General features: G+C 39.3%; 1 protein-coding gene across 2 annotated transcripts in view; it reads right to left on the bottom strand.

Moving 5' to 3' along the window:
• The window catches only part of LOC128649450 (zinc finger and BTB domain-containing protein 17), a 38,294-nt gene that overhangs the window by 7,433 nt on the left and 13,907 nt on the right, over positions 1 to 16,954 (bottom strand). The gene's annotated exons all lie outside the window — the stretch shown is intronic.

Here is a 16,954-nt window from a genome sequence, read left to right as displayed (position 1 = left end):
GGAAAAAAAACAATTTTTTCAAACTTTGACCCCCAAAATCTGTTGCACATCTACAACTACCCAAAAACACCCATGCTAAATAGTTTCTAAATTTTGTCCTGAGTTTAGAAATACCCAATGTTTACATGTTCTTTGCTTTTTTTGCAAGTTATAGGGCAATAAATACAAGTAGCACTTTGCTATTTCCAAACCACTTTTTTTCAAATTAGCGCTAGTTACATTGGGACACTGATATCTGTCAGGAATCCCTGAATATCCTTTAACATGTATATATATATATATATATATATATATATATATATATATATATATATATTTAGAAGACATCCCAAAGTATTGATCTAGGCCCATTTTGGTATATTTCATGCCACCATTTCACTGCCAAATACGATCAAATAAAAAAAAATGTTCACTTTTTCACAAATTTTTTCACAAACTTTAGGTTTCTCACTGAAATTATTTACAAACAGCTTGTGCAATTATTGCACAAATGGTTTTAAATGCTTCTCTGGGATCCCCTTTGTTCAGAAATAGCAGACATATATGGCTTCTACGTTGCTTTTTGGTAATTAGAAGGCCGCTAAATGCCACTGCGCACCACACGTGTATTATGCGCAGCAGTGAAGGGGTTAATTAGGGAGCATGTAGGGTTAATTTTAGCTTTAGTGTAGTGTAGTAAACAACCCCAAGTATTGATCTAGGCCCATTTTGGTATATTTCATGCCACCATTTCACCGCCAAATGCGATCAAATTAAAAAAAACTTTAAATATTTCACAATTTTAGGTTTCTCACTGAAATTATTTACAAACAGCTTGTGCAATTATGGCACAAATTGTTGTAAATGCTTGAAGGTAGAGAGAAGCAGCACTCTTACTCCATAGTCCTTAAAATCCAAAGGTTTATTTCAAAAAAGTTTAAAACACGTAGATAAGTAGACAAGCACAGCACAGTACAAATGCAAGCTATACAGGTGGAGGGGGGGGAGATTTGCTCCCCCCCCTCCACCTGTATAGCTTGCATTTGTACTGTGCTGTGCTTGTCTACTTATCTACGTGTTTTAAACTTTTTTGAAATAAACCTTTGGATTTTAAGGACTATGGAGTAAGAGTGCTGCTTCTCTCTACCTTCTACTATTGGATTTGGCTTGATCCGCATTTCTAGCTGGCACCACGCCAACAGTGCTTCTCTTTCCTTTTGCCGACATCTTGGGGCTGTAATTGGATAGCAGCGCACACACCCTCTTCAGGCTGTAGCGACGTCACTCTCCTACCCACTGTTGTAAATGCTTCTCTGGGATCCCCTTTGTTCAGAAATAGCAGACATATATGGCTTTGGCGTTGCTTTTTGGTAGTTAGAAGGTCGCTAAATGCCGATGCGCATCACACGTATATTATGTCTAGCAGTGAAGGAGTTAATTAGGTAGCTTGTAGGGAGCTTGCAGGGTTAATTTTAGCTTTAGTGTAGAGATCAGCCTCCCACCTGACACATCAGACCCCCTGATCCCTCCCAAACAGCTCCCTTCCCTCCCCCACCCCACAAATGTCCCCGCCATCTTAAGTACTGGCAGAAAGTCTGCCAGTACTAAAATAAAAGTTTTTTGGGGGGTTTTAGGTTTTTTTAAAAAAAATAAAAAATTCTTCTGCTGTGTAGGACCCCCCTTAGCCCCCAACCTCCCTGATCCCCCCCCAAACAGCTCTTTAACCCCCCCCTCCTCTGCCTTTATTGTGCACCATATTGGGTACTGGCAGCTGTCTGCCAGTACCCAGTTTGAAAAATAATAATGTATTTAAATTTTTTATTTTATTAAATATTTTTGTAGTGTAGCTGCCCCCCCCCCTCAACATCCAACCCCCCACCCTCTCCCAGATGCCTTGATTTGAAAATCCCACCCTCCCCAGTCCTCTCTCCCACCCTCCAGATCTACAGCATATTGATGCTGTTTGCATTAATCTCACGTGCACGCGCCCGCGCCCGCACAAGATCCCTCCCCCCTCCTCCACCAATAACTGCCCACCCGCCTCCCTGGATGAGCTCCCACCCACCAACGGTAATGGCTATCGATAGCCGATGCAGAGAGGGCCACAGAGTGGCTTTCTCTGCATCGGATGGCTAAAAACAGTTATTGCAGGATGCCTCAATATTGAGGCATCACTGCAATAACATGAAAGCAGCTGGAAGCTATCAGGATCGCTTCCACTGCTTTCAAAGACCAACGACGTATGGGGTACGTCCTTGGTCATTAACTGCATTTTTTTGCAGGACGTACCCCATACGTCGTTGGTCGTTAAGGGGTTAAAGGGACATGATACCAAAATGTTGAAACACTTGAAAGTGAAGCAGCATAGCTGTAAAAAGCTGACTAGAAAATATCACCTGAACATCTCTATGTAAAAATGAAAGATATTTTACCTCAAAATGTATTCACACCCCCTTGTAAAGGACTTTAAGCAGCAAATCAGTATGCCTTTCTTTGCAATAAAGAGATGATTATAGATTTGCAAATTTAATTAATTTACAGGTGCTTTGGGTTCTTAACAACCTCATATAAACAAAAAAAATGGGGTGAGAAAATGCCCAGGAAACTAAAAGGTTCTGACCATGACAACAGTGGCTCTTTTATATATATAATTGGCAACTAAGAGCGCACTCACACTCAATGGACAAATTGAAATAGAGAAGACAGGCTTGCACTCACTGGATTTATGAAAAAATAGTGCTTTTATTGGCACATCAAAAAATGTGTGACGTTTCGGGGATCAATCACCCCTTCATCAGGTCTGATGAAGGGGTGATTGATCCCCGAAACGTCACGCTTTTTTTTAATTTTCAAAAGAGCTTTATTTTGGTACTTTAAGCATACACGTCATAGGTTAAGTGTGCACATCATAAATTTAAGCTTTAACATTAGGAAGCTTTGTCACAATAAACCATTATAAAAACTGTATAAAGGTGTGAGATATAGTCATGTACATTCATTTCATCACTTGAGGATACCTTCTAAATTCAATGTATGCTATAACTGTTCCCCTATATCTGGTTATGCAGACCACTCTTGGGTCCGAAATGATTACTTATAAAAAAAAAAACGTATTGGGTATATATAAAGATGTGAGGATAAGCTGAGGGGAAAGGAAAATCAACAATTATAATATAACCAAAACAGAACATTGGGGTAACTCAGGACTGATGTGCTTTAAGGCTGTATCAGGCATGCTTTTTTCAATACTGATTCACGTATTTGTAGGAGCTTAATTGTAGGGTATAGGGAGTAAGTGGGTGACTAACAATTAATCGTGGGAATATTATATAAAGACTGAGATCAGGGGACTAAAATGATATATCCTGTTCGCTTGCTTAGATGAGTGAATGTGCAGTTAGGGGGCACTAGTATGTGCATACTACAATAGCATAGGTGTTATAATTTTAGGTAAATGCGTTCACCCTCATTCCCTAGGGCTTTGCTGGCTTACCCCATCCATGTAAGTAACAAGCAGGCCTTTTTATGATAAAACTACTGCTAAAGCATCCCCGGAACAGAGAGAGGGAGAGTGAGGATAAATAAGTGGCACATCATTAACTAAGGCTTAAACGTCAAACTTTTCAGCAGTTCATAAGGGAAAAGCAATAAAAGGCAAGTTAGTCATGGCTGCTTTAAAGTTACCAGCGTCCATTACATGTGGCTTTAGCTGAAGGGAAATGTTGCAACTAAAGGCAAAACCGGCCACATGCCGATTGAGGTGAGCATCTGCCGACTACCCCTCTCCCTTCCTCCGGGCACAACCGCTTATGTGCGAGCAGGGGACGTTTTGCCAGACACTGGCATGAGATATGTTTGCGGGTCTCCTCGCTATTTGGTCCGTTATCTGCATAGCCGGCATTAATAAGTTGCGCATTCCTGTCTCACCATCTGCCGTAGTGTATGATACCTTCTTCTTGGTTGCCCGAAGGCGCGGGGCCTCCGCCAGAGGTACCCCCTGAGGCTGGGAGGTGTGATCACTGTGTTTCCTTGAAATGCCGGCAGACGAAGGCAGGAGCTGTGGGAGAGGTTTCGTAATCAGTTCTCCTTGAAAATTGTTGCTGTACTCCATGCAGGTTCTCTGTAATGGCGGGTGGCCATGCTGGCTTTGGGAGGTACTTGTTTGCGTCTGCATCATTATATTAAGCATGGTTTCCGTTTCTGGAGGATTGTGCGGGCTTATTTGTATGCGCTGTATCAGGAAGTCATATGGTGCCTTATCCATCAGGTTTTGCATAAGTTGCTCAAGTTTCCGTAGGTGGCTGTCAGGTTGCTGCGTATGTCCCATTTCTGCTGCGTCCATTATATCAGATGTCTTCCGGGCGTAGCAGGGGAGAAAAAAGAGTTGTTCAATGGGCGCTGATGTTGCTGTCCCCCAGTACAGCTTGCTTTCCCGTTTCTAGTATGCGGTGAAGAAATTTCAGCAAGTCGGAGTCTACCGACAGCGCTGACACCCTGTTTCTTCTCAGGGGGGGAGGTGTATGCCTAACAATGGGCCGCCGCCCTAGGCCTCCTTTTTCCGATCTGAGTCTCCGAGTTCATAAAAGCAAACAGGAAATTAAATGCCGGGTCACAATCAGTGACAGTGTGATGCCTTAGTGTGATATGATCTTAATCCTGCTGCTATTAACAATAATCGGCGGATTATCAGTTTTTCTGTCGGAGCATTCAGAAGATGCGTCCTCATCAGAACGCTGCACGGACACGCCCCACGTCACGCTTTTTTTGATGTGCCAATAAAAGCAGTTTTTTCATAAATCCAGTGAGTGCAAGCCTGTCTTCTCTTATATGTGTGTGTGTGTGTGTGTGTGTGTGTATCTCCACACACACTATGCAGCCAAAAGTATATGAGCTTGATAGATATCCAATTCCAAAGTCATGGGCATTAATATTAAGTTGGTCCCCCTTTGTGGTTATAGCAGCTGCAACTCTTCTGGGAAGGCTTTCCACAATATTTTGCAGTGTGTCTGTGGGAATTTGTGCCTATTCAGTCAAAAGAACATTTGTGAAGTCTGGCACAAATGTTGGACGAGAATGTCTGACTCACAATCAACATTCCAGCGCTGCGGAATCTGTTGGCTCTTTATAAATAAAGAATAATAATAATATTAATAATCCCAAAGGTGTTCAGTGTGGTTGCGGTCAGGGTTTTGTGCAGGCCACTTGAGTTCTTTCAAACCAAACTTCTCAAACCATGTCTTCATGGACCTCGCTTTCTGCAAACTCTTGCCAAAAAGTTGGAAGCAGCCAATAGTCTATAATGTCTTTGTATTCTGTAGCATTAAGATGGCCCTTCAATGGAACTAAGCGGCACCTTTTAGGAATAAGTGTGGCTGAAACTCCTGAACTCAAAAATGTGTAGGGGTGTCCACATACTTTTGGCTATAGAAGCTGCCTGTGTATGTATGTATATATTTATATCAACAACGTAACCAGACAATGTCCTGCTTTTACTGAGAGTTGAAACGTAATGAGTAATTCAAATGGCTGGGATTAAACTGTTTTAATTGCTGTTTAATTCTTGTTGATGCTGGACAAGATCACTATTGATTAACATAGATTAATCAAGCCTACTAACTGCAATAAAGTTCATTTTACCCTTTTAACTACAGCAATACCTATAACAGGGCTCGACAAACCCAGGGGCCAGAGAGCCGCTGGCTCCTAGAATTTTATCCCTGGCTCCTAACTTTTTGGGTTATTCTCCATATATCTATATACAAATACCACTGTCTGGCTCCTAACAATTCTTACTGACTTACAGATTTCTCAACCCCTGGTCTATAATATTCATACACAAAGCTAGTGACAGTCTCTATAGTGTATAAAAGTTGCTCTAATTACCAATGAGATAACCATGCTGGTGAACAGAGCAATATTCCTACCAAACAAAGATATATATGTATATGTATATATATATATATATATATATATATATACACACACACAGTGGATATAAAAAGTCAACACACCCCTGTTAAAATGTCAGGTTTCTGTGATGTAAATAAATGAGACAAAGATAAATCATTTCAGAACTTTTTCCACCTTTAATGTGACCTATAAACTGTACAACTCAATTGCAAAACAAACTGAAATCTTTTAGGTGGCGAGAAGTAAAAATAAAAAAATAAAAATAATAAAATAATATGGTTGCATAAGTGTGCACACCCGTAAACTAAGACTTTGTTGAAGCATCTTTTGATTTAAGTACAACACTCTTTTGTACACAGGCTGGAAACTACTGGCAGACTAAAATTGTGCCAAAATTCATGATAATTTTGTGGGGGTTTTAACAGTGTGTGTTGTAAATAAAGCATTTTAAAGAAAAAAGGGAAAAAAAAAAACTTTATTTTGATTGGTTGCTGTATACCACATGATCCTAAACCCTTGGAAGGTTTAATTTGAGTTTTACTGACTACCACAGGCCGGAAACTACTGGAAGACTACAATTGTACCAAAATTCATCAGAATTTTGTGTTTTGTAGCAGCCCCTTCTGGCTTTGTGTTTCTTTCCATATTGAGCCACCAATGATTGGAATATTGAGGGTGTCAATATTGGAGAGCGTTTGGAGGTGTTTGGAAGTTTCTATAACATAAAACAGCAATACCTGAGGATTGTGTGCAACACACAAACTACTGGATCCATACTCTGGGAGGCGATCGATTATACACCATCTACTTACCTCATATGGATTGAGGTCCTTGGGAGTAAGTGCACATCTGATTGGGTACAGGAGTACCATTTGCTGGAAGTGCTTTTTATCATTTATTGGGACTAAGAATTATTTTAAGAAAGGACTTTTGTATTGTTCATGTTGTATTATATTATATATATTTTTTAATTTTCATATAATATTTTATATATATATATATATACAGTTTTGTTTTTTTAAATATAAACATATAAGGTTCTATTGCATTTTAACCCTGTTATAGTCTGCACCTAAACTGCATGGCTTTGTTCACATGCCTTATACCCAAATAGCATATATACATCATATTTTTCTTTTTTAACACACCATATACGCCTTTGATTCCTTGTTAGTGATAGATAGCATTTATACTTGTTTTCTAAAAAACATTTTAACTATTTATAGCTCAGGGAAATGAACCGTGTATAGCGCCATCTTATATCTTTTAGATAAGTCTGAGGGACCTATCTTAGCCTTTTTTGGCTGCTCAGTACCTCCTGTAAGTATATATGTTATAGAAATAATATACCACAGGACCAAGATTCCTGCAAGTGTGAGCGCTTTTGAGGCTTGTCTGGTGACATTTTTTGCCATCAGACATTCTAGTTTTTGTCCTTATATGTATATATATTCAGACAGGATTGCTGGCATAACAGCCTGATTATTTTACATTCCAAAATAAAGCTTAAAGGGACACTAAACCCAAACTTTCTTTTTAATGATTCAGATAGAGCATGCAATTTTAAGAAATTTTCTAATTTACTCCTATTATCAATTTTTTGTTCTCTTGCTCTCTTTATTTAAAAAGAAGCAATGTAAAGCTTAGGAGCTGGCCCGTTTTAAGATAAGCACCCAGTATAGCGCTTGCTTATTGGTGGCTACATTTAGCTAACCAATAAGCAAGTGTAACCCAGGCTCTGAACCAAAAATGAGTCGGCTCCTAAACTTTAAATTCCTTCTTTTCAAATAAAGATAGCAATAGAACGAAGAAGAATGAATAGGAGTAAATTAGAAAGTTGCTTAAAATGGCATGCTCTATCTGAATCATTAAAGAACAAAAATTGGGTTTAGTATCCCTTTAAGTTATGACACAGGGAATGTCTCTCCTATATGATGCAAGAGTACAGATAGAATGTAAGGATTCATGAGGATTATTTAGAATTCAAAGATATTTAGAAAAAAAGTCTACCCAAGTTGTTTCTGAAAGCATATTAGAAATTTTAAATTCAGAAGTGAACATGCCCTTTTGGGAGGGGAAGGGAATTTCTTTGTCTTTGAGGCTAAATGATGTCTGCAACAAAAAAAAACCTTTTATTCTCATTAGAATTCACCCTTTCACCTACCAAATGTTCTTCGAAGACATCTGCAGTACTCAGATGAACTCTAACAATAAGCATCTTGACAGCCTGTAATTGCCTTTTTTTGCAATGCAAAATGATTATTAACTTCTCAGTCCATTACCAAAGTAAATTTAATTCTTAAATACAGCAAAAACGGGCCTCGTATAACAATGATTTACTATTTAAATAGAGAGAGGAGAAGAATAATATATTGCGACAGATATGGGAAAATATATAGTATTTAACCTGGACAATATTTGACTGTGTCTAATTGCCCTTTGCCATGTAAAGTCAAGCTGGTTTCTGGAGCACGGCTGCAGACTTTTGCGAGCTCATTATGATTCTGTACCTTGGGAATTTTTCAACAGGAAAAAGTGCCCAGACATTAAACAAGGATATAAAATGTATTTTCAGTGTGGAATTCACAGTAGATTCTATTGCATTTAAATAACAATGTGCTTTCTATTATTACTAAAAAACTGAGGTAAATCTGACAGGCTAATTTTATCAGCCCACTGTTTACAAAGTGGGAGCCAGACCTAAAATAGTTATAAAAAAATAAATAAAAAAATCATCAGGAAAAAAAGTCTATTACTAGGTAATAATGGTTCCCGACCCTAGCGCCAAGCTAGAAACACATCTCAAAAAGAAATGGGAAATACAGTTATAAGTGCGTACAGTGTTACAATTATAAGTGCGTACAGTGTTCTTCACAGAAACTTTTGCCAGCCGGGTGGCATTATGAAGTAGCCGGATGGAGGCAGTGTAATATTTACTAATAGTATATAATAGTCTGCTATGTAAAGCACAAACTAATTGCATCATTTAATATCAATGTATTTAATGATAATTTGTGCAAAAAAAAAAAAACATTTACATTTTTAATATTAGCTAATTTTAGCTTAATATTGACTAAATTTTTGCCAGGTTGTCAGTAAAATCAGCCAAGTTGTGCACTCGCTAAAAATATGTGTTTGTGTATATATATATATATATATATATATATATATATATATATATATATATATACACACACACACACACTAGGGGTGCGCATCTTCACTGGTCTCACGATTCGATTAAGATTATCATGTCAACAATTCGATTCTACGATGCATCACGATTAGTTCCTGAATTCTGCCCATGATTTTAATTTTTCAGCAAAAAAATTCAAGCAGTCAAAAGAACTCTTTTTTTTATTTTATTAGCTCAAAAAAGGACACTCTTCCTCATATGGCAAAGTCTGAACACAGCAGACAACAACAGTATTTATTTAGAACAGTAAATACACTAGTAAACAAACATGAACATAAATAAATGTCTAACCTATCTATGTTGGTTTTAATTTAATGTCTATTTACATAGTAAATACTAATAGACATTAAATTAAAACCAAAATAAATAGGTCAAGCTTAAGTTACCACCATTACCATTATTATTTGTGTGAAAATGGTCATCCTCAGAAAACAAAACATAAATCCCTTATATGCGGTACAACGAATTACAGGTGTGCCTTCATGACTGGCAAACATCACAGTGAATCTGGAACACACACATACATATACAGTTCCAGTAGTAGTACTAGAGACAATTAAAACAAGTAGCATTGAACTACAACTACTAGTTTCTTGATTATCTTTAAGGGATCACAAATATATAGTTACTTAGTGTTAAAGCAGTACACACACACAACTGAACATACACACAAACAATACAAAAAAAAAACACAGACTTCAAGGAGTAAATCATGGTGAAGAAAGGGTAGCACGCACATGAAGTGTGAGTCGGAGTCGTCACCATCACTCAGGCAGTCACGGCACCAGTCCTCCTACTGCGTGCGGCACTTCCAGAGACCGCCCATTAGCAGCGCCATTGCTTTATTGGCAACGTGACGTCAAACGCTGTACTAGTGTACTGCGTTAGTAGTACCGCGCGCGTTCTCTATACTTGTCCTGGAGGCGGGGTCACGTAATGATAAATGAATTGATTTGCGCCTTTCACTGCATCGATGTAGAATCGTTTCATGCCGCATCGCGATGCATCGCCCATACAATTATTTTCAGCACCCCCTAATACACACACACACTTCTGCTCTCACTCCCAGTTCATCAGACCTACTGTGTGATTTAAAAATTTTTCAATTGCTTATTGTTCTAAGCCATTTTAATTCATTAAAGGGACAGTAAAGGCAAAAATAATCTTTCACGGTTTAGATAGAGGGTTCCATTTTAACAATTTGCCAATTTATTTCTATTATTAAATGTGCTTTGTTCTCTTAGTATCCTGTGTTGAATGGGAAAATCTACATAGTTTCATACTAGCTCAGGAGTATGCATGTGTATTTGGTACTTTGCAACTTGTATAACACTGCTATCAACAATGCTGCAAACACTGCTGCCAGAGAGTAGAAAATAAATGTGCATACTATGTAGATTTACTCTTCAACAAAAGGATACCAAGAGAACAAAGATAATTTGCTAATAAAATTAAATTGGAAACTTGCTTAAAATTGCATGCCCTATCTGAATCATGAAAGTTTAATTTTGAGTTTACTGTACCTTTAAATGAGCTGCTGCTGTTTGAAACAATACAGGTAGAAAACCCTTTATCCAGGGGGAACTTCCGGGTGGCGGCCATGATAGGTCGCACAATTCCATACTGCTCCTGCATCCCACTCATCCTCGTTTATTATAGCAACACAGAAGGCTCATTTGTCAGCTACACATATAGATCTTTGACCCACTAAAGATCCTCAATCGAATGAGACCAAAATTGAAGTGCTAGATGCGTTGTTGAGCGCCCGGTGCAAACTTTAAGGTTGTGGCCTTTACCTTACCCCCCGGCAAAGCACAGGCGGCTTTGTCGTTAAGCAGCACGTAGTGCTGAATACAGCGCACTAGAAGTGTATTAGCGCAGCATCCACTGAGGGGAATTAACACCATATCTATTGAATGGAGTCAGAAGAATCTATCTTATTCAAACAGATCAAGGATCTTTTAGACGAGCACTTTTCACGTCTGGGGTGTACATTAACGGCAGCTTGGAAAAATGGCACTGACTCCAACCAACAGTCCCAAACTGGCATTGACAACAGAGAAGATCCCACGATGGAGCTTGCTACCAAAGATGTGGTAACGTTATCTTTACCTACCCTACCTCCTGTCGCTCCGTCCCCGGATTCAGCAGCGGCCCTGGTGTGTTGTGATTTTGGAGGTGAGACAGATCAACTTGCCATTGCGCAGACAAACGCTGCGATTTTGAAGCCTGATGTGTCGGCATTAGGAGGGGAAGTGTGTACACCCGGTGTGACTGCAGCTCTGGCCCTATTTTCATCCCGCCTCAGACCCAGACTCTTAGTGGGCCTTAGCTGGAGGCCAGATGTGGGGGATCATGTTTTCCAAAATTACACAGGACAGCACTTCGGACTAGCTTTTAGCAAAACAGGTGTGGGCTAAACACTAAGGTTCAAATGGATAAGTTTGCTGAGTGGGGGTTCACGCAGGGCCCTTCACGAGCAGACGACATAGACTCATGGCTATGTATGGGACACTGTTTGAGAAATGCTGCTCACTTGTATTTTGAACCGTGAGGCTTTATTTTTATTTTCCAGTATGCCAGTTGCATGTTCATGTTCGGCTGTACACAGCCTTTATATTATCATTGTATTTACTAGCTAGAACTCATTGGGGCCGTTGGAGCAGAATATTGCAAAAGTTTCTCACGAATGTAGATGTTTGTGGGCTATTACCATATGCGCTGTATGCTTGACTGATATAAAACTGCAAGACAAACTAACGTATCTATAATCTCCTTGCTGTATGGCACCTAGTTATACATTTTGTATTTTGCTGTTTACAATCTCTATAGTGGCCTTGTACCTGTCAGTTTGTGATTTCCTAAAGTAAGCAGAGTTGCAAACTGAAGATATTCATCTTACAATTACTTGCTAGCATTAGCACTAGAAACTGTATGTTTACGCTATATATTTTCTGCAGATTAACTATAGACATGTACTTAAACTGGATAAACTCTATATATGTATTTTGGCAGCATCTGACAGATTGAGATTTGATGACAGGGACAGAGTAGCTAACCAAGGATATCTTGTGTAAATGCGGCTAGTAGCAGAAACTGAACCCTTTTTAAAAATTTACTTACAGGTCATTTATCTTTACTCTCTTCCAACTTGAAGCCACAATTTTACCAATGTTATTTTTTCTTGTGACTTCCCGAGTTGTATCTAAGAGTGACTGCCCTTTATCTCCCTTTAATATGACCTGGGTCTCGCTGTCTGCGGCCGAGACGGTGAGTTCCCATTTTTGCCACGAAGCAAGTAGGTGTCATATATTTGTATTTATGTTTGCGATAGCTGCTTTTATAATAATCCCTGTCAGGAAATTTTAACTTAGTTCCATAATAGGTTATGAATACAGTGCAGAATATGTCTTCATTCTTTCTCCGCCAGATACCCCTGTTAATAAATATTAACACATTTTATTTCATTTTACTGGCCAAAGCATTTGCCCTGAAAATTCATAGCCTGTAATATATAGGCGCATGTCCTTCATGATTTCTCTTTAATTAATACCTCACGAACATAACCCTGTACTCCTTAAGACGTGTTCCTACCTCTAACTTTATGTAACTTCTTTGATGTTGGAAGGCCATCCAGAGTCAGACTCCACCCAGGTCCTTATATCCTAGACTTTTATGGTAAATTCATTTTATTGGAAAGTCAATTTTATCTTTCCCCCTACCTAACAATTATATAGAAATACCGCTAGTTTCTTTCTACAACTATTTAACTCTCTTTTTTCAATGCTCTAATGTGTATACATTATGTTACCCTGGTTACACAATTTCATTTATATAAAAAACAAAAAAGTGGTTTTCATAGGGGACCCAAGAGTGGTCTCCTTTATCTCAGACATACCTACTAAAGTATTGATGCCCAAATGGTGTTGAAAGGTCCATGAGAGGCCTTCTCCATTTATTTTGTAGGTATATAGAAATTTTTGGCAAACAATGTTTTTCTTGTTTCATGTCATGTCCGTGTATTGCTTTTATTTCAGTTCAGCTGTTAACTTTGGACTTCCTATTATTTTTTGCATGTATTATGTATCTAGAGCCGAAATGACGTTCAAAGTTTGTATGCCTTACACAAAAAACAAAACAAATGGTTCTTTCTAGGAGACCCAAGAGGATATACCTGTTAAAGTATTGTTGTTCACACTGTGATGAAGGTCTAAGAGAGGCCTTATCTATTTATTTTGAAGGCATATAGGAATGTTTGGCAACCAATGTTCTTTCTTTTCATGTCATGTCCGCGTATTGCTTTTATTTCAGTTCAGCTGTTAACTATGGACTTACTATTGTTTTTCGCATTTATTTTGTATCTAGAGCTGAAATGACATTCAATGTTTGTATGCCTTGAACTAAACCACAATAAAAATATATATTAAAAAAAAAACAAAAAAAAAAAAAAAAAACCCTTTATCCAAACTGTTTGGGACCAGAAAAGCTTTGGATTTTGGAATAGTTTGGATTATGCAATATTTGCATCTGTAAAATAGGACAGTTTGGAGAGGGGGTGGAACCAAGTGTAAACAACGTTATGTAATTTAGGCAATATGTATATGTCATAATACAACTTACACATGAAACCTAAAGGTAGTTTTATATTATTTTCAAAACTTTTGTATACATAGTACCTTCACAAAGGTAAAATGCGTTGTTTTAAATAAATAGACTATTATTTGCATTTTAGAACACAAAAACCAAACTAAAGAAACTGGTAGAGAAAATTGTGACTTACAGGCAGGGAAAATAGTTTATTTTAATTTTTTGTTTAATTTAAGAAGCAGCGGTTGTAAGACATTTAGCGAGGTCATGCTCGACCTTTGTTAAATCTACCCCTAAAACATATTAGTTATTTGCTTCAGTTTTGATGCTGACTACCTAGAATGTCCACATTTATTTTTGTCACAAATAATATTGAATCATTTAAAATGTTTTTTTACTGTTGAAATATGGGGCATATGAATGTAATAATAAAATGTCATCCGCATCAAAAACCTAGTGGAATTCCTGTTCCTGGTCTACATTGCTGTCAATGTTCCCTCTAATTTTTTCTACAGCTGTGCGGAGCTGCTTCTGCTCTGAGCAGAATTTTTTTACACAACCTAGTGACTGGGCAGTATATATATATATATATATATATATATATATATATACACACACACACACACACATATATATATATATACACATACATATATATACATACATATATATATATATATATATATATATATATATATATATATATATACATATATACACACACACACAATGCAAACACTACCTGCACTGCATGGCGGAACCCCCACCCCCTTTCTGCATCACCTTCCTACTCCCTCTGCCCCGTCTCCACACTATTGCCCCTCTAATCTTGCCCATCCCATCTACAGTAAGACAAAGGGGGGGAGACAGTGAGACAGAGGGGTGAGACAGAGAAATAGAGGCTGGGAGACAGAGATAGAGGGGGGGGGAGACAGAGGGAGGAGATAGAGAGGCAGAGGGGGGAGGCAATGGGGGAGACAGAGAGGCAGAGGGGAGGAGACAGAGAGACATAGGGGAGTACAGAGAGGGGAGACAGAGGGGAGGAGACAGAGAGGGGAAGATAGTGAGAGAAAGAGGGGGGATGCAGGCAGAAGCACAGCACAGGCCAGGGCACAGTGTGCAATTTGGGCCAGTTCTTCAGACTCTTTTCTGCCACCATTCTCTACCACAGAGCCTCCACTTCTACTGCAGTCTTGGTCTAACCCCTGGCCTTAAGCACCCCTACCCGGGGGCCAAGCAAGACAGGCAGTACAGCTTCCTTCCTACAATTCCCTCTGCTGGCGTGGTAACTAGCAGCGGCACAGAGTGAAAATTCTTTACCTCCTCCTGACTCCAGCGTGAGCGTCCAGCCTCTGTATGTGTAGGTAGCGATGTTTATGAGAAGTGTCATAGCTGCCTCCATGAGTTACCGTGCCGGTGTAATGTGAAACAAGGCTGAAGATCGCCTCCAATTTTTTGACAATGAGACGTTGTGAGCTGCTCTGAGCTCGCTTACAACCAAGCGCCAGTTATAAGACAGGGAGTGTGCTGTGACAGTGGATGTGGGAACCCGGTAACTGATGTGACATTTTATTACACAGTTATTTGTAATAACACTCACAATGGGGCAGTATAATTGTATAATATTGAGAAGAGGACTGTTTTACTTGACTGTATTAAAACAACGTGGGCAGGAGCTTAATATACTGAAATGATGATATAAAAGTCAAAATCAATCAGGCTTTGTTATACATGCCTGAGATTCTCCCCACAACCCCTCACACCAAACTTCTACCCATGTTTTGATATAGTACAGACAGTGCCACAACCGTGTCACATCAGTTACTGGGTTCCCACATCCACTGTCACAGCGCCATTCCCTGTGTTATAACTGGCACTTGGTTGTAAGCGAGCTCAGAGCAGCGCACAACGTCTCATTGTCAAATAATTGGAGGCAATCTTCATCTTTGTTCCACATTACACCGGCACGGTAACTCATGGAGGCAGCCATGACACTTCTCATAAATTAAGCATTCCCACTTCTGAGTTTTATCAGACAGCTGACTGATCTGAAAGAACAGAACACCGGCATGCGCAACATGACTTTATCAGTGCGCGGGCCTATGCAGAACAGTTGCGCCCGCGCTGCCGCGCATGCTACAGGGAACAGTGATTGCTGTATTCAATTAGATGTAAATGTATTTGTGTTTTGTGTAGTCTGCTGCAGGATAAGATTCTTTTCAGCATATGGAAACACTCCAGCGTCTCTGGGTAAGACAAGCACAACTTTTAGAAATATTTTACAGCAGAATCATGCAAAATAAACGTGTATTGTAAGACTGCATTATTTGTATTATATAAACATGAAAGAGAACAAAGAAAGAGGACGCCTCATAGTGTATTTCAACCAAATAGGTATATGAACGTGCAAGATGTGATGGAGCTCACCAGATATTGTTGCACCGTACTGTGACCAGTGCTCACGAGCGGGCTAAAACTTTAGCTTAGATGCCTTCTTTTTCAAATAAATATAGCAAGAGAATGAAGAAAAATTGATAATAAGAGTACATTAGAAAGTTGCTTAAAATGACATGCTCTATCTGAATCACGAAAGAAAAAATGTGGGTTCAGTATCCCATTAAGGTCATCTTATGGAGAGGAAAAAGCAGGACCTTGCTTCTAAGATAAGAGGGTCCTTATATGTCAACCAATGCCCATTTTATGAGATGGGTTAATCACAGTTCCAGGCATCCCATTTGCAAAAATTTGGCCAACTTTACCATCTTTCGGTCTGTGAGGTTGAGCCCTAGTTACAGATCTCAAAGACAGCAGGATATCGTCCAGGCTAGGGATAGCAGAGGCAGTAGGTTCACAAAGCAACAGCGTCCAATATACTGTCGTCAAGTGTCGAGAAGCACAAAAGCGGTGCATCCCGGAGCCGGCCGCACCCCCAGGCGCATCCATCCAACACACCACGCCGTCGCATTTCCAATGCTCATCCAACTGGTGGATCCAATCTCTTCTACCACCAGATCGCCCCAAGACATCAATCTTTGTAAGTAAGTCGGGTGTCCGCAATGCAATTCGGGGATCAATCAGCATTCTGATCTCCTGTTTGGGCTTAGATATTGTTTCCTGCAATAGCTGGGTAGCCACATGGGATCCCTTATGCCCTCTGATGTTGCTTTCATCAACAGTAAGGGCCGTATTTGCCCCTACAGTCTCCCGTAATTCACTGTTTGTGTCGTCAGTGTGCTGAGGGTAGAACTGATCAGCAATCAGGTTAGAGAGTTCTCTCTTAAA

The sequence above is a fragment of the Bombina bombina genome, chromosome 2 (genome assembly GCF_027579735.1).
Source record: "Bombina bombina isolate aBomBom1 chromosome 2, aBomBom1.pri, whole genome shotgun sequence".
NCBI classification, from domain to species: Eukaryota; Metazoa; Chordata; class Amphibia; order Anura; family Bombinatoridae; genus Bombina; species Bombina bombina.
The sequence above is the reverse complement of the archived record's forward strand: the minus strand, read 5'-3'. Positions and strand labels throughout refer to the sequence as shown.